At 56.8% G+C, this 18,028-nt stretch overlaps 1 protein-coding gene and 1 long non-coding RNA gene across 3 annotated transcripts in view; one reads left to right on the top strand and one right to left on the bottom strand.

Annotated features, from left to right (window-relative positions):
• LOC127867884 (insulinoma-associated protein 1a-like) overlaps positions 1 to 18,028 on the bottom strand; it is a 499,447-nt gene that overhangs the window by 269,229 nt on the left and 212,190 nt on the right. The gene's annotated exons all lie outside the window — the stretch shown is intronic.
• LOC127867899 (uncharacterized) overlaps positions 1 to 18,028 on the top strand; it is a 110,105-nt gene that overhangs the window by 10,108 nt on the left and 81,969 nt on the right. The window lies entirely within an intron of this gene.

Genomic DNA, 18,028 nt, shown 5'->3' with positions numbered 1-18,028 from the left:
ACTTGGCAGACTTGTTCGGCCCGATGGGCCACGCATGCCAAAAGTGCAATGCGGCGTCTCAGTGTCGCCGCTTCCGGTGAAAGTGTCGCCGAAGGTACGCTAACTGGCACGTATTGGCCCCGTTACCCCATAATAGAAGCCTGAAGTCGCGATTATCTCTCGGAGTAGGTGACCCACAGCGACGAAACTTGGCAGACTTGTTCGGCCCGATGGGCCACGCATGCCAAAAGTGCAATGCGGCGTCTCAGTGTCACCGCTTCCGGTGAAAGTGTCGCCGAAGGTACGCTAACTGGCACGTATTGGCCCCGTTACCCCATAATAGGAGCCTGAAGTCGCGATTATCTCTCGGAGTAGGTGACCCACAGCGACGAAACTTGGCAGACTTGTTCGGCCCGATGGGCCACGCATGCCAAAAGTGCAATGCGGCGTCTCAGTGTCACCGCTTCCGGTGAAAGTGTCGCCGAAGGTACGCTAACTGGCACGTATTGGCCCCGTTACCCCATAATAGGAGCCTGAAGTCGCGATTATCTCTCGGAGTAGGTGACCCACAGCGACGAAACTTGGCAGACTTGTTCGGCCCGATGGGCCACGCATGCCAAAAGTGCAATGCGGCGTCTCAGTGTCACCGCTTCCGGTGAAAGTGTCGCCGAAGGTACGCTAACTGGCACGTATTGGCCCCGTTACCCCATAATAGGAGCCTGAAGTCGCGATTATCTCTCGGAGTAGGTGACCCACAGCGACGAAACTTGGCAGACTTGTTCGGCCCGATAGGCCACGCATGCCAAAAGTGCAATGCGGCGTCTCAGTGTCACCGCTTCCGGTGAAAGTGTCGCCGAAGGTACGCTAACTCGCACGTATTGGCCCCGTTACCCCATAATAGGAGCCTGAAGTCGCGATTATCTCTCGGAGTAGGTGACCCACAGCGACGAAACTTGGCAGACTTGTTCGGCCCGATGGGCCACGCATGCCAAAAGTGCAATGCGGCGTCTCAGTGTCACCGCTTCCGGTGAAAGTGTCGCCGAAGGTACGCTAACTGGCACGTATTGGCCCCGTTACCCCATAATAGGAGCATGAAGTCGCGATTATCTCTCGGAGTAGGTGACCCACAGCGACGAAACTTGGCAGACTTTTTCGGCCCGATGGGCCACTCATGCCAAAAGTGCAATGCGGCGTCTCAGTGTCACCGCTTCCGGTGAAAGTGTCGCCGAAGGTACGCTAACTGGCACGTATTGGCCCCGTTACCCCATAATAGGAGCCTGAAGTCGCGATTATCTCTCGGAGTAGGTGACCCACAGCGACGAAACTTGGCAGACTTGTTCGGCCCGATGGGCCACGCATGCCAAAAGTGCAATGCGGCGTCTCAGTGTCACCGCTTCCGGTGAAAGTGTCGCCGAAGGTACGCTAACTCGCACGTATTGGCCCCGTTACCCCATAATAGGAGCCTGAAGTCGCGATTATCTCTCGGAGTAGGTGACCCACAGCGACGAAACTTGGCAGACTTGTTCGGCCCGATGGGCCACGCATGCCAAAAGTGCAATGCGGCGTCTCAGTGTTACCGCTTCCGGTGAAAGTGTCGCCGAAGGTACGCTAACTGGCACGTATTGGCCCCGTGACCCCATAATAGGAGCCTGAAGTCGCGATTATCTCTCGGAGTAGGTGACCCACAGCGACGAAACTTGGCAGACTTGTTCGGCCCGATGGGCCACGCATGCCAAAAGTGCAATGCGGCGTCTCAGTGTCACCGCTTCCGGTGAAAGTGTCGCCGAAGGTACGCTAACTGGCACGTATTTGCCCCGTTACCCCATAATAGGAGCCTGAAGTCGCGATTATCTCTCGGAGTAGGTGACCCACAGCGACGAAACTTGGCAGACTTGTTCGGCCCGATGGGCCACGCATGCCAAAAGTGCAATGCGGCGTCTCAGTGTCACCGCTTCCGGTGAAAGTGTCGCCGAAGGTACGCTAACTGGCACGTATTGGCCCCGTTACCCCATAATAGGAGCCTGAAGTCGCCATTATCTCTCGGAGTAGGTGACCCACAGCGACGAAACTTGGCAGACTGGTTCGGCCCGATGGGTCACGCATGCCAAAAGTGCAATGCGGCGTCTCAGTGTCATCGCTTCCGGTGAAAGTGTCGCCGAAGGTACGCTAACTTGCACGTATTTGCCCCGTTACCCCATAATAGGAGCCTGAAGTCGCGATTATCTCTCGGAGTAGGTGACCCACAGCGACGAAACTTGGCAGACTTGTTCGGCCCGATGGGCCACGCATGCCAAAAGTGCAATGCGGCGTCTCAGTCTCACCGCTTCCGGTGAAAGTGTCGCCGAAGGTACGCTAACTGGCACGTATTGGCCCCGTTACCCCATAATAGGAGCCTGAAGTCGCGATTATCTCTCGGAGTAGGTGACCCACAGCGACGAAACTTGGCAGACTTGTTCGGCCCGATGGGCCACGCATGCCAAAAGTGCAATGCGGCGTCTCAGTGTCACCGCTTCCGGTAAAAGTGTCGCCGAAGGTACGCTAACTGGCACGTATTGGCCCCGTTACCCCATAATAGGAGCCTGAAGTCGCGATTATCTCTCGGAGTAGGTGACCCACAGCGACGAAACTTGGCAGACTTGTTCGGCCCAATGGGCCACGCATGCCAAAAGTGCAATGCGGCGTCTCAGTGTCACCGCTTCCGGTGAAAGTGTCGCCGAAGGTACGCTAACTGGCACGTATTGGCCCCGTTACCCCATAATAGGAGCCTGAAGTCGCGATTATCTCTCGGAGTAGGTGACCCACAGCGACGAAACTTGGCAGACTGTTCGGCCCGATGGGCCACGCATGCCAAAAGTGCAATGCGGCGTCTCAGTGTCACCGCTTCCGGTGAAAGTGTCGCCGAAGGTACGCTAACTGGCACGTATTGGCCCCGTTACCCCATAATAGGAGCCTGAAGTCGCGATTATCTCTCGGAGTAGGTGACCCACAGCGACGAAACTTGGCAGACTTGTTCGGCCCGATGGGCCACGCATGCCAAAAGTGCAATGCGGCGTCTCAGTGTCACCGCTTCCGGTGAAAGTGTCGCCGAAGGTACGCTAAACTGGCACGTATTGGCCCCGTTACCCCATAATAGGAGCCTGAAGTCGCAATTATCTCTCGGAGTAGGTGACCCACAGCGACGAAACTTGGCAGACTTGTTCGGCCCGATGGGCCACGCATGCCAAAAGTGCAATGCGGCGTCTCAGTGTCACCGCTTCCGGTGAAAGTGTCGCCGAAGGTACGCTAACTGGCACGTATTGGCCCCGTTACCCCATAATAGGAGCCTGAAGTCCGATTATCTCTCGGAGTAGGTGACCCACAGCGACGAAACTTGGCAGACTTGTTCGGCCCGATAGGCCACGCATGCCAAAAGTGCAATGCGGCGTCTCAGTGTCACCGCTTCCGGTGAAAGTGTCGCCGAAGGTACGCTAACTGGCACGTATTGGCCCCGTAACCCCATAATAGGAGCCTGAAGTCGCGATTATCTCTCGGAGTAGGTGACCCACAGCGACGAAACTTGGCAGACTTGTTCGGCCCGATGGGCCACGCATGCCAAAAGTGCAATGCGGCGTCTCAGTGTCACCGCTTCCGGTGAAAGTGTCGCCGAAGGTACGCTAACTGGCACGTATTGGCCCCGTTACCCCATAATAGGAGCCTGAAGTCGCGATTATCTCTCGGAGTAGGTGACCCACAGCGACAAACTTGGCAGACTTGTTCGGCCCGATGGGCACGCATGCCAAAGTGCAATGCGGCGTCTCAGTGTTACCGCTTCCGGTGAAAGTGTCGCCGAAGGTACGCTAACTGGCACGTATTGGCCCCGTTACCCCATAATAGGAGCCTGAAGTCGCGATTATCTCTCGGAGTAGGTGACCCACAGCGACCGAAACTTGGCAGACTTGTTCGGCCCGATGGGCCCACGCATGCCAAAAGTGCAATGCGGCGTCTCAGTGTCACCGCTTCCGGTGAATGAAGTGTCGCCGAAGATACGCTAACTCGCACGTAATGGCCCCGTTACCCCATAATAGGAGCCTGAAGTCGCGATTATCTCTCGGAGTAGGTGACCCACAGCGACGAAACTTGGCAGACTTGTTGCGGCCCGATGGGCCAACGCATGCCAAAAGTGCAATGCGGCGTCTCAGTGTCACCGCTTCCGGTGAAGTGTCGCCGAAGGTACGCTAACTGGCACGTATTGGCCCCGTTACCCATAATAGGAGCCTGAAAGTCGCGATTATCTCTCGGAGTAGGTGACCCACAGCGACGAAACTTGGCAGACTTGTTCGGCCCGAGGGGCCACGCATGCAAAAGTGCAATGCGGCGTCTCAGTGTCACCGCTTCCGGTGAAAGTGTCGCCGAAGGTACGCTAACTGGCACGTATTGGGCCCCGTTACCCCCATAATAGGAGCCTGAAGTCGCGATTATCTCTCGGAGTAGGTGACCCACAGCGACGAAACTTGGCAGACTTGTTCGGCCCGATGGGCCACGCATGCCAAAAGTGCAATGCGGGGTTCTCAGTGTCACCGCTTCCGGTGAAAGTGTCGCCGAAGGTACGCTAACTGGCACGTATTGGCCCCGTTACCCCATAATAGGAGCCTGAGAGTCGCCATTATCTCTCGGAGTAGGTGACCCACAGCGACGAAACTTGGCAGACTTGTTCGGCCCGATGGGCCACGCATGCCAAAAGTGCAATGCGGCGTCTCAGTGTCACCGCTTCCGGTGAAAGTGTCGCCGAAGGTACGCTAACTGGCACGTATTGGCCCCGTACCCCATAATAGGAGCCTGAAGTCGCGATTATCTCTCGGAGTAGGGACCCACAGCGACGAAACTTGGCAGACTTGTTCGGCCGATAGGCCACGCATGCCAAAAGTGCAATGCGGCGTCTCAGTGTCACCGCTTCCGGTGAAAGTGTCGCCGAAGGTACGCTAACTCCGCACGTATTGGCCCCGTTACCCCATATATAGGAGCCTGAAGTCGCGATTATCTCTCGGATTAGGTGACCCACAGCGACGAAAACTTGGCAGACTTGTTCGGCCGATGGGCCACGCATGCCAAAAGTGCAATGCGGGCGTCTCAGTGTCACCGCTTCCGGTGAAAGTGTCGCCGAAGGTACGCTAACTGGCACGTATTGCCCCGTTACCCATAATAGGAGCATGAAGTCGCGATTATCTCTCGGGAGTAGGTGACCCACAGCGACGAAACTTGGCAGAACTTGTTCGGCCCGATGGGCCACGCATGCCAAAAGTGCAATGTGGCGTCTCAGTGCCACCGCTTCCGGTGAAAGTGTCGCCGAAGGTACGCTAACTGGCCCGTATTGGCCCCGTTACCCCATAATAGGAGCCTGAAGTCGCGATTATCTCTCGGAGTAGGTGACCCAGAGCGACGAAACTTGGCAGACTTGTTTGGCCCGATGGGCCACGCATGCCAAAAGTGCAATGTGGCGTCTCAGTGCCACCGCTTCCGGTGAAAGTGTCGCCGAAGGTACGCTAACTGGCCCGTATTGGCCCCGTTACCCCATAATAGGAGCCTGAAGTCGCGATTATCTCTCGGAGTAGGTGACCCAGAGCGACGAAACTTGGCAGACTTGTTTGGCCCGATGGGCCACGCATGCCAAAAGTGCAATGTGGCGTCTCAGTGCCACCGCTTCCGGTGAAAGTGTCGCCGAAGGTACGCTAACTGGCCCGTATTGGCCCCGTTACCCCATAATAGGAGCCTGAAGTCGCGATTATCTCTCGGAAGTAGGTGACCCACAGCGACGAAACTTGGCAGACTTGTTCGGCCCGATGGGCCACGCATGCCAAAGTGCAATGCGGCGTCTCAGTGTCACTGCTTCCGGTGAAAGTGTCGCCGAAGGTACGCTAACTGGCACGTATTGGCCCCGTTACCCCATAGATAGGAGCCTGAAGTCGCGATTATCTCTCGGAGTAGGGTGACCCACAGCGACGAAACTTGGCAGACTTGTACGGCCCGATGGGCCACGCATGCCAAAGTGCAATGCGGCGTCTCAGTGTCACCGCTTCCGGTGAAAAGTGTCGCCGAAGGTTACGCTAACTCGCACGTATTGGCCCCGTTACCCCATAATAGGAGCCTGAAGTCGCGATTATCTCTCGGAGTAGGTGACCCACAGCGACCGAAACTGGCAGACTTGTTCGGCCCGATGGGCCACGCACGCCAAAAGTGCAATGCGGCGTCTCAGTGTTACCGCTTCCGGTGAAAGGTGTCGCCGAAGTACGCTAACTGGACACGTATTGGCCCGTTAACCCATATAGGAGCCTGAAGTCGCGATTATCTCTCGGAGTAGGTGACCCAAGCGACGAAACTTGGCAACATTGTTCGGCCCTATGGGCCACGCATGCCAAAGTGCAATGCGGCGTCTCAGTGTCACGCTCTCGGTGAAAGTGTCGCCGAAGGTACGCTAACTGGCACTATTGGCCCCGTTACCCCATAATAGGAGCCTGAAGTCGCGATTATCTCTCGGAGTAGGTGACCCACAGCGACGAAAACTTGGCAGACTTGTTCGGCCCGATGGGCCACACGCATGCCAAAAGTGCAATGCGGCGTCTCAGTGTCACCGCTTCCGGTGAAAGTGTCGCCGAAGGTACGCTAACTGGCACGTATTGGCCCCGTACCCCATAATAGGAGCATGAAGTCGCGATTATCTCTCGGAGTAGGTGACCCACAGCGACGAAACTTGGCAGACTTGTTCGGCCCGATGGGCCACGCATGCAAAAGTGCAATGCGGCGTCTCAGTGTCACCGATTCCGGTGAAAGTGTCGCCGAAGGTACGCTAACTGGCACGTATTGGCCCCGTTACCCCATAATAGGAGCCTGAAGTCGCGATTATCTCTCGGAGTAGGTGACCCACAGCGACGAAACTTGGCAGACTTGTTCGGCCCGATGGGCCCACGCATGCCAAAAGTGCAATGCGGCGTCTCAGTGTCACCGCTTCCGGTGAAAGTGTCGCCGAAGGTACGCTAACTGGCACGTATTGGCCCCGTTACCCCATAATAGGAGCCTGAAGTCGCGATTATCTCTCGGAGTAGGTGACCCACAGCGACGAAACTTGGCAGACTTGTTCGGCCGATGGGCCACGCATGCCAAAAGTGCAATGCGGCGTCTCAATGTCACCGCTTCCGGTGAAAGTGTCGCCGAAGGTACGCTAACTGGCACGTATTGGCCCCGTTACCCCATAATAGGAGCCTGAAGTCGCGATTATCTCTCGGAGTAGGTGACCCACAGCGACGAAACTTGGCAGACTTGTTCGGCCCGATGGGCCACGCATTGCCAAAAGTGCAATGCGGCGTCTCAGTGTCACCGCTTCCGGTGGAAAGTGTCGCCGAAGGTACGCTAACTGGCACGTATTGGCCCCGTTACCCCCATAATAGGAGCCTGAAGTCGCGATTATCTCTCGGAGTAGGTGACCCACCAGCGACGAAACTTGGCAGACTTGTTCGGCCCGATGGGCCACGCATGCCAAAAGGTGCAATGCGGCGTCTCAGGGTCACCGCTTCCGGTGAATTGAAAGTGTCGCCGAAGGGTACGCTAACTCGCACGTATGGCCCCGTTACCCCATAATAGGAGCCTGAAGTCGCGATTATCTCTCGGAGTAGGTGAACACCACAGCGACGAAAACTTGGCAGACTTGTTCGGCCCGATGGGCCACGCATGCCAAAAGTGCAATGCGGCGTCTCAGTGTTACCGCTTCCGGTGAAAGTGTCGCCGAAGGTACGCTAACTGGCACGTATTGGCCCCGTTACCCCATAATAGGAGCCTGAAGTCGCGATTATCTCTCGGAGTAGGTGAACCCACAGCGACGAAACTTGGCAGACTTGTTCGGCCCTATGGCCACGCATGCCAAAAGTGCAATGCGGGCGTCTAGTGTCACCGCTCTCGGTGAAAGTGTCGCCGAAGGTACGCTAAACTGGCACGTATTGGCCCCGTTACCCCATAATAGGAGCCTGAAGTCGCGATTATCTCTCGGAGTAGTGACCCACAGCGACGAAAACTTGGCAGACTTGTTCGGCCCGATGGGCCACGCCATGGCCAAAGTGCAATGCGGCGTCTCAGTGTCACCGCTTCCGGTGAAAGTGTCGCCGGAAGGTACGCTAACTGGCACGTATTGGCCCCGTTACCCCCATAATAGGAGCCTGAAGTCGCCATTATCTCTCGGAGTAGGTGACCCACAGCGACGAAACTTGGCAGACTGGTTCGGCCCGATGGGTCACGCATGCCAAAAGTGCAATGCGGCGTCTCAGTGTCACCGCTTCCGGTGAAAGTGTCGCCGAAGGTACGCTAACTTGCACGTATTTGCCCCGTTACCCCATAATAGGAGCCTGAAGTCGCGATTATCTCTCGGAGTAGGTGACCCACAGCGACGAAACTTGGCAGACTTGTTCGGCCCGATGGGCCACGCATGCCAAAAGTGCAATGCGGCGTCTCAGTGTCACCGCTTCCGGTGAAAGTGTCGCCGAAGGTACGCTAACTGGCACGTATTGGCCCCGTTACCCCATAATAGGAGCCTGAAGTCGCGATTATCTCTCGGAGTAGGTGACCCACAGCGACGAAACTTGGCAAGACTTGTTCGCCCGATGGGCCACGCATGCCAAAGTGCAATGCGGCGTCTCAGTGTCACCGCTTTCCGGTAAAAGTGTCGCCGAAGGTACGCTAACTGGCACGTATTGGCCCCGTTACCCCATAATAGGAGCCTGAAGTCGCGATTATCTCTCGGAGTAGGTGACCCACAGCGACGAAACTTGGCAGACTTGTTCGCCCAATGGGCCACGCATGCCAAAAGTGCAATGCGGCGTCTCAGTGTCACCGCTTCCGGTGAAAGTGTCGCCGAAGGTACGCTAACTGGCCCGTATTGGCCCCGTTACCCCATAATAGGAGCCTGAAGTCGCGATTATCTCTCGGAGTAGGTGACCCAGAGCGACGAAACTTGGCAGACTTGTTTGGCCCGATGGGCCACGCATGCCAAAAGTGCAATGTGGCGTCTCAGTGCCACCGCTTCCGGTGAAAGTGTCGCCGAAGGTACGCTAACTGGCCCGTATTGGCCCCGTTACCCCATAATAGGAGCCTGAAGTCGCGATTATCTCTCGGAGTAGGTGACCCAGAGCGACGAAACTTGGCAGACTTGTTTGGCCCGATGGGCCACGCATGCCAAAAGTGCAATGTGGCGTCTCAGTGCCACCGCTTCCGGTGAAAGTGTCGCCGAAGGTACGCTAACTGGCCCGTATTGGCCCCGTTACCCCATAATAGGAGCCTGAAGTCGCGATTATCTCTCGGAGTAGGTGACCCAGAGCGACGAAACTTGGCAGACTTGTTTGGCCCGATGGGCCACGCATGCCAAAAGTGCAATGTGGCGTCTCAGTGCCACCGCTTCCGGTGAAAGTGTCGCCGAAGGTACGCTAACTGGCCCGTATTGGCCCCGTTACCCCATAATAGGAGCCTGAAGTCGCGATTATCTCTCGGAGTAGGTGACCCAGAGCGACGAAACTTGGCAGACTTGTTTGGCCCGATGGGCCACGCATGCCAAAAGTGCAATGTGGCGTCTCAGTGCCACCGCTTCCGGTGAAAGTGTCGCCGAAGGTACGCTAACTGGCCCGTATTGGCCCCGTTACCCCATAATAGGAGCCTGAAGTCGCGATTATCTCTCGGAGTAGGTGACCCAGAGCGACGAAACTTGGCAGACTTGTTTGGCCCGATGGGCCACGCATGCCAAAAGTGCAATGTGGCGTCTCAGTGCCACCGCTTCCGGTGAAAGTGTCGCCGAAGGTACGCTAACTGGCCCGTATTGGCCCCGTTACCCCATAATAGGAGCCTGAAGTCGCGATTATCTCTCGGAGTAGGTGACCCAGAGCGACGAAACTTGGCAGACTTGTTTGGCCCGATGGGCCACGCATGCCAAAAGTGCAATGTGGCGTCTCAGTGCCACCGCTTCCGGTGAAAGTGTCGCCGAAGGTACGCTAACTGGCCCGTATTGGCCCCGTTACCCCATAATAGGAGCCTGAAGTCGCGATTATCTCTCGGAGTAGGTGACCCAGAGCGACGAAACTTGGCAGACTTGTTTGGCCCGATGGGCCACGCATGCCAAAAGTGCAATGTGGCGTCTCAGTGCCACCGCTTCCGGTGAAAGTGTCGCCGAAGGTACGCTAACTGGCCCGTATTGGCCCCGTTACCCCATAATAGGAGCCTGAAGTCGCGATTATCTCTCGGAGTAGGTGACCCAGAGCGACGAAACTTGGCAGACTTGTTTGGCCCGATGGGCCACGCATGCCAAAAGTGCAATGTGGCGTCTCAGTGCCACCGCTTCCGGTGAAAGTGTCGCCGAAGGTACGCTAACTGGCCCGTATTGGCCCCGTTACCCCATAATAGGAGCCTGAAGTCGCGATTATCTCTCGGAGTAGGTGACCCAGAGCGACGAAACTTGGCAGACTTGTTTGGCCCGATGGGCCACGCATGCCAAAAGTGCAATGTGGCGTCTCAGTGCCACCGCTTCCGGTGAAAGTGTCGCCGAAGGTACGCTAACTGGCCCGTATTGGCCCCGTTACCCCATAATAGGAGCCTGAAGTCGCGATTATCTCTCGGAGTAGGTGACCCAGAGCGACGAAACTTGGCAGACTTGTTTGGCCCGATGGGCCACGCATGCCAAAAGTGCAATGTGGCGTCTCAGTGCCACCGCTTCCGGTGAAAGTGTCGCCGAAGGTACGCTAACTGGCCCGTATTGGCCCCGTTACCCCATAATAGGAGCCTGAAGTCGCGATTATCTCTCGGAGTAGGTGACCCAGAGCGACGAAACTTGGCAGACTTGTTTGGCCCGATGGGCCACGCATGCCAAAAGTGCAATGTGGCGTCTCAGTGCCACCGCTTCCGGTGAAAGTGTCGCCGAAGGTACGCTAACTGGCCCGTATTGGCCCCGTTACCCCATAATAGGAGCCTGAAGTCGCGATTATCTCTCGGAGTAGGTGACCCAGAGCGACGAAACTTGGCAGACTTGTTTGGCCCGATGGGCCACGCATGCCAAAAGTGCAATGTGGCGTCTCAGTGCCACCGCTTCCGGTGAAAGTGTCGCCGAAGGTACGCTAACTGGCCCGTATTGGCCCCGTTACCCCATAATAGGAGCCTGAAGTCGCGATTATCTCTCGGAGTAGGTGACCCAGAGCGACGAAACTTGGCAGACTTGTTTGGCCCGATGGGCCACGCATGCCAAAAGTGCAATGTGGCGTCTCAGTGCCACTTTTGGCATGCGTGGCCCATCGGGCCAAACAAGTCTGCCAAGTTTCGTCGCTCTGGGTCACCTACTCCGAGAGATAATCGCGACTTCAGGCTCCTATTATGGGGTAACGGGGCCAATACGGGCCAGTTAGCGTACCTTCGGCGACACTTTCACCGGAAGCGGTGGCACTGAGACGCCACATTGCACTTTTGGCATGCGTGGCCCATCGGGCCAAACAAGTCTGCCAAGTTTCGTCGCTCTGGGTCACCTACTCCGAGAGATAATCGCGACTTCAGGCTCCTATTATGGGGTAACGGGGCCAATACGGGCCAGTTAGCGTACCTTCGGCGACACTTTCACCGGAAGCGGTGGCACTGAGACGCCACATTGCACTTTTGGCATGCGTGGCCCATCGGGCCAAACAAGTCTGCCAAGTTTCGTCGCTCTGGGTCACCTACTCCGAGAGATAATCGCGACTTCAGGCTCCTATTATGGGGTAACGGGGCCAATACGGGCCAGTTAGCGTACCTTCGGCGACACTTTCACCGGAAGCGGTGGCACTGAGACGCCACATTGCACTTTTGGCATGCGTGGCCCATCGGGCCAAACAAGTCTGCCAAGTTTCGTCGCTCTGGGTCACCTACTCCGAGAGATAATCGCGACTTCAGGCTCCTATTATGGGGTAACGGGGCCAATACGGGCCAGTTAGCGTACCTTCGGCGACACTTTCACCGGAAGCGGTGGCACTGAGACGCCACATTGCACTTTTGGCATGCGTGGCCCATCGGGCCAAACAAGTCTGCCAAGTTTCGTCGCTCTGGGTCACCTACTCCGAGAGATAATCGCGACTTCAGGCTCCTATTATGGGGTAACGGGGCCAATACGGGCCAGTTAGCGTACCTTCGGCGACACTTTCACCGGAAGCGGTGGCACTGAGACGCCACATTGCACTTTTGGCATGCGTGGCCCATCGGGCCAAACAAGTCTGCCAAGTTTCGTCGCTCTGGGTCACCTACTCCGAGAGATAATCGCGACTTCAGGCTCCTATTATGGGGTAACGGGGCCAATACGGGCCAGTTAGCGTACCTTCGGCGACACTTTCACCGGAAGCGGTGGCACTGAGACGCCACATTGCACTTTTGGCATGCGTGGCCCATCGGGCCAAACAAGTCTGCCAAGTTTCGTCGCTCTGGGTCACCTACTCCGAGAGATAATCGCGACTTCAGGCTCCTATTATGGGGTAACGGGGCCAATACGGGCCAGTTAGCGTACCTTCGGCGACACTTTCACCGGAAGCGGTGGCACTGAGACGCCACATTGCACTTTTGGCATGCGTGGCCCATCGGGCCAAACAAGTCTGCCAAGTTTCGTCGCTCTGGGTCACCTACTCCGAGAGATAATCGCGACTTCAGGCTCCTATTATGGGGTAACGGGGCCAATACGGGCCAGTTAGCGTACCTTCGGCGACACTTTCACCGGAAGCGGTGGCACTGAGACGCCACATTGCACTTTTGGCATGCGTGGCCCATCGGGCCAAACAAGTCTGCCAAGTTTCGTCGCTCTGGGTCACCTACTCCGAGAGATAATCGCGACTTCAGGCTCCTATTATGGGGTAACGGGGCCAATACGGGCCAGTTAGCGTACCTTCGGCGACACTTTCACCGGAAGCGGTGGCACTGAGACGCCACATTGCACTTTTGGCATGCGTGGCCCATCGGGCCAAACAAGTCTGCCAAGTTTCGTCGCTCTGGGTCACCTACTCCGAGAGATAATCGCGACTTCAGGCTCCTATTATGGGGTAACGGGGCCAATACGGGCCAGTTAGCGTACCTTCGGCGACACTTTCACCGGAAGCGGTGGCACTGAGACGCCACATTGCACTTTTGGCATGCGTGGCCCATCGGGCCAAACAAGTCTGCCAAGTTTCGTCGCTCTGGGTCACCTACTCCGAGAGATAATCGCGACTTCAGGCTCCTATTATGGGGTAACGGGGCCAATACGGGCCAGTTAGCGTACCTTCGGCGACACTTTCACCGGAAGCGGTGGCACTGAGACGCCACATTGCACTTTTGGCATGCGTGGCCCATCGGGCCAAACAAGTCTGCCAAGTTTCGTCGCTCTGGGTCACCTACTCCGAGAGATAATCGCGACTTCAGGCTCCTATTATGGGGTAACGGGGCCAATACGGGCCAGTTAGCGTACCTTCGGCGACACTTTCACCGGAAGCGGTGGCACTGAGACGCCACATTGCACTTTTGGCATGCGTGGCCCATCGGGCCAAACAAGTCTGCCAAGTTTCGTCGCTCTGGGTCACCTACTCCGAGAGATAATCGCGACTTCAGGCTCCTATTATGGGGTAACGGGGCCAATACGGGCCAGTTAGCGTACCTTCGGCGACACTTTCACCGGAAGCGGTGGCACTGAGACGCCACATTGCACTTTTGGCATGCGTGGCCCATCGGGCCAAACAAGTCTGCCAAGTTTCGTCGCTCTGGGTCACCTACTCCGAGAGATAATCGCGACTTCAGGCTCCTATTATGGGGTAACGGGGCCAATACGGGCCAGTTAGCGTACCTTCGGCGACACTTTCACCGGAAGCGGTGGCACTGAGACGCCACATTGCACTTTTGGCATGCGTGGCCCATCGGGCCAAACAAGTCTGCCAAGTTTCGTCGCTCTGGGTCACCTACTCCGAGAGATAATCGCGACTTCAGGCTCCTATTATGGGGTAACGGGGCCAATACGGGCCAGTTAGCGTACCTTCGGCGACACTTTCACCGGAAGCGGTGGCACTGAGACGCCACATTGCACTTTTGGCATGCGTGGCCCATCGGGCCAAACAAGTCTGCCAAGTTTCGTCGCTCTGGGTCACCTACTCCGAGAGATAATCGCGACTTCAGGCTCCTATTATGGGGTAACGGGGCCAATACGGGCCAGTTAGCGTACCTTCGGCGACACTTTCACCGGAAGCGGTGGCACTGAGACGCCACATTGCACTTTTGGCATGCGTGGCCCATCGGGCCAAACAAGTCTGCCAAGTTTCGTCGCTCTGGGTCACCTACTCCGAGAGATAATCGCGACTTCAGGCTCCTATTATGGGGTAACGGGGCCAATACGGGCCAGTTAGCGTACCTTCGGCGACACTTTCACCGGAAGCGGTGGCACTGAGACGCCACATTGCACTTTTGGCATGCGTGGCCCATCGGGCCAAACAAGTCTGCCAAGTTTCGTCGCTCTGGGTCACCTACTCCGAGAGATAATCGCGACTTCAGGCTCCTATTATGGGGTAACGGGGCCAATACGGGCCAGTTAGCGTACCTTCGGCGACACTTTCACCGGAAGCGGTGGCACTGAGACGCCACATTGCACTTTTGGCATGCGTGGCCCATCGGGCCAAACAAGTCTGCCAAGTTTCGTCGCTCTGGGTCACCTACTCCGAGAGATAATCGCGACTTCAGGCTCCTATTATGGGGTAACGGGGCCAATACGGGCCAGTTAGCGTACCTTCGGCGACACTTTCACCGGAAGCGGTGGCACTGAGACGCCACATTGCACTTTTGGCATGCGTGGCCCATCGGGCCAAACAAGTCTGCCAAGTTTCGTCGCTCTGGGTCACCTACTCCGAGAGATAATCGCGACTTCAGGCTCCTATTATGGGGTAACGGGGCCAATACGGGCCAGTTAGCGTACCTTCGGCGACACTTTCACCGGAAGCGGTGGCACTGAGACGCCACATTGCACTTTTGGCATGCGTGGCCCATCGGGCCAAACAAGTCTGCCAAGTTTCGTCGCTCTGGGTCACCTACTCCGAGAGATAATCGCGACTTCAGGCTCCTATTATGGGGTAACGGGGCCAATACGGGCCAGTTAGCGTACCTTCGGCGACACTTTCACCGGAAGCGGTGGCACTGAGACGCCACATTGCACTTTTGGCATGCGTGGCCCATCGGGCCAAACAAGTCTGCCAAGTTTCGTCGCTCTGGGTCACCTACTCCGAGAGATAATCGCGACTTCAGGCTCCTATTATGGGGTAACGGGGCCAATACGGGCCAGTTAGCGTACCTTCGGCGACACTTTCACCGGAAGCGGTGGCACTGAGACGCCACATTGCACTTTTGGCATGCGTGGCCCATCGGGCCAAACAAGTCTGCCAAGTTTCGTCGCTCTGGGTCACCTACTCCGAGAGATAATCGCGACTTCAGGCTCCTATTATGGGGTAACGGGGCCAATACGGGCCAGTTAGCGTACCTTCGGCGACACTTTCACCGGAAGCGGTGGCACTGAGACGCCACATTGCACTTTTGGCATGCGTGGCCCATCGGGCCAAACAAGTCTGCCAAGTTTCGTCGCTCTGGGTCACCTACTCCGAGAGATAATCGCGACTTCAGGCTCCTATTATGGGGTAACGGGGCCAATACGGGCCAGTTAGCGTACCTTCGGCGACACTTTCACCGGAAGCGGTGGCACTGAGACGCCACATTGCACTTTTGGCATGCGTGGCCCATCGGGCCAAACAAGTCTGCCAAGTTTCGTCGCTCTGGGTCACCTACTCCGAGAGATAATCGCGACTTCAGGCTCCTATTATGGGGTAACGGGGCCAATACGGGCCAGTTAGCGTACCTTCGGCGACACTTTCACCGGAAGCGGTGGCACTGAGACGCCACATTGCACTTTTGGCATGCGTGGCCCATCGGGCCAAACAAGTCTGCCAAGTTTCGTCGCTCTGGGTCACCTACTCCGAGAGATAATCGCGACTTCAGGCTCCTATTATGGGGTAACGGGGCCAATACGGGCCAGTTAGCGTACCTTCGGCGACACTTTCACCGGAAGCGGTGGCACTGAGACGCCACATTGCACTTTTGGCATGCGTGGCCCATCGGGCCAAACAAGTCTGCCAAGTTTCGTCGCTCTGGGTCACCTACTCCGAGAGATAATCGCGACTTCAGGCTCCTATTATGGGGTAACGGGGCCAATACGGGCCAGTTAGCGTACCTTCGGCGACACTTTCACCGGAAGCGGTGGCACTGAGACGCCACATTGCACTTTTGGCATGCGTGGCCCATCGGGCCAAACAAGTCTGCCAAGTTTCGTCGCTCTGGGTCACCTACTCCGAGAGATAATCGCGACTTCAGGCTCCTATTATGGGGTAACGGGGCCAATACGGGCCAGTTAGCGTACCTTCGGCGACACTTTCACCGGAAGCGGTGGCACTGAGACGCCACATTGCACTTTTGGCATGCGTGGCCCATCGGGCCAAACAAGTCTGCCAAGTTTCGTCGCTCTGGGTCACCTACTCCGAGAGATAATCGCGACTTCAGGCTCCTATTATGGGGTAACGGGGCCAATACGGGCCAGTTAGCGTACCTTCGGCGACACTTTCACCGGAAGCGGTGGCACTGAGACGCCACATTGCACTTTTGGCATGCGTGGCCCATCGGGCCAAACAAGTCTGCCAAGTTTCGTCGCTCTGGGTCACCTACTCCGAGAGATAATCGCGACTTCAGGCTCCTATTATGGGGTAACGGGGCCAATACGGGCCAGTTAGCGTACCTTCGGCGACACTTTCACCGGAAGCGGTGGCACTGAGACGCCACATTGCACTTTTGGCATGCGTGGCCCATCGGGCCAAACAAGTCTGCCAAGTTTCGTCGCTCTGGGTCACCTACTCCGAGAGATAATCGCGACTTCAGGCTCCTATTATGGGGTAACGGGGCCAATACGGGCCAGTTAGCGTACCTTCGGCGACACTTTCACCGGAAGCGGTGGCACTGAGACGCCACATTGCACTTTTGGCATGCGTGGCCCATCGGGCCAAACAAGTCTGCCAAGTTTCGTCGCTCTGGGTCACCTACTCCGAGAGATAATCGCGACTTCAGGCTCCTATTATGGGGTAACGGGGCCAATACGGGCCAGTTAGCGTACCTTCGGCGACACTTTCACCGGAAGCGGTGGCACTGAGACGCCACATTGCACTTTTGGCATGCGTGGCCCATCGGGCCAAACAAGTCTGCCAAGTTTCGTCGCTCTGGGTCACCTACTCCGAGAGATAATCGCGACTTCAGGCTCCTATTATGGGGTAACGGGGCCAATACGGGCCAGTTAGCGTACCTTCGGCGACACTTTCACCGGAAGCGGTGGCACTGAGACGCCACATTGCACTTTTGGCATGCGTGGCCCATCGGGCCAAACAAGTCTGCCAAGTTTCGTCGCTCTGGGTCACCTACTCCGAGAGATAATCGCGACTTCAGGCTCCTATTATGGGGTAACGGGGCCAATACGGGCCAGTTAGCGTACCTTCGGCGACACTTTCACCGGAAGCGGTGGCACTGAGACGCCACATTGCACTTTTGGCATGCGTGGCCCATCGGGCCAAACAAGTCTGCCAAGTTTCGTCGCTCTGGGTCACCTACTCCGAGAGATAATCGCGACTTCAGGCTCCTATTATGGGGTAACGGGGCCAATACGGGCCAGTTAGCGTACCTTCGGCGACACTTTCACCGGAAGCGGTGGCACTGAGACGCCACATTGCACTTTTGGCATGCGTGGCCCATCGGGCCAAACAAGTCTGCCAAGTTTCGTCGCTCTGGGTCACCTACTCCGAGAGATAATCGCGACTTCAGGCTCCTATTATGGGGTAACGGGGCCAATACGGGCCAGTTAGCGTACCTTCGGCGACACTTTCACCGGAAGCGGTGGCACTGAGACGCCACATTGCACTTTTGGCATGCGTGGCCCATCGGGCCAAACAAGTCTGCCAAGTTTCGTCGCTCTGGGTCACCTACTCCGAGAGATAATCGCGAC

This window comes from Dreissena polymorpha, chromosome 2 (genome assembly GCF_020536995.1).
Source record: "Dreissena polymorpha isolate Duluth1 chromosome 2, UMN_Dpol_1.0, whole genome shotgun sequence".
NCBI lineage: Eukaryota > Metazoa > Mollusca > Bivalvia > Myida > Dreissenidae > Dreissena > Dreissena polymorpha.
This window is presented reverse-complemented; position numbering and strand designations above follow the sequence as displayed.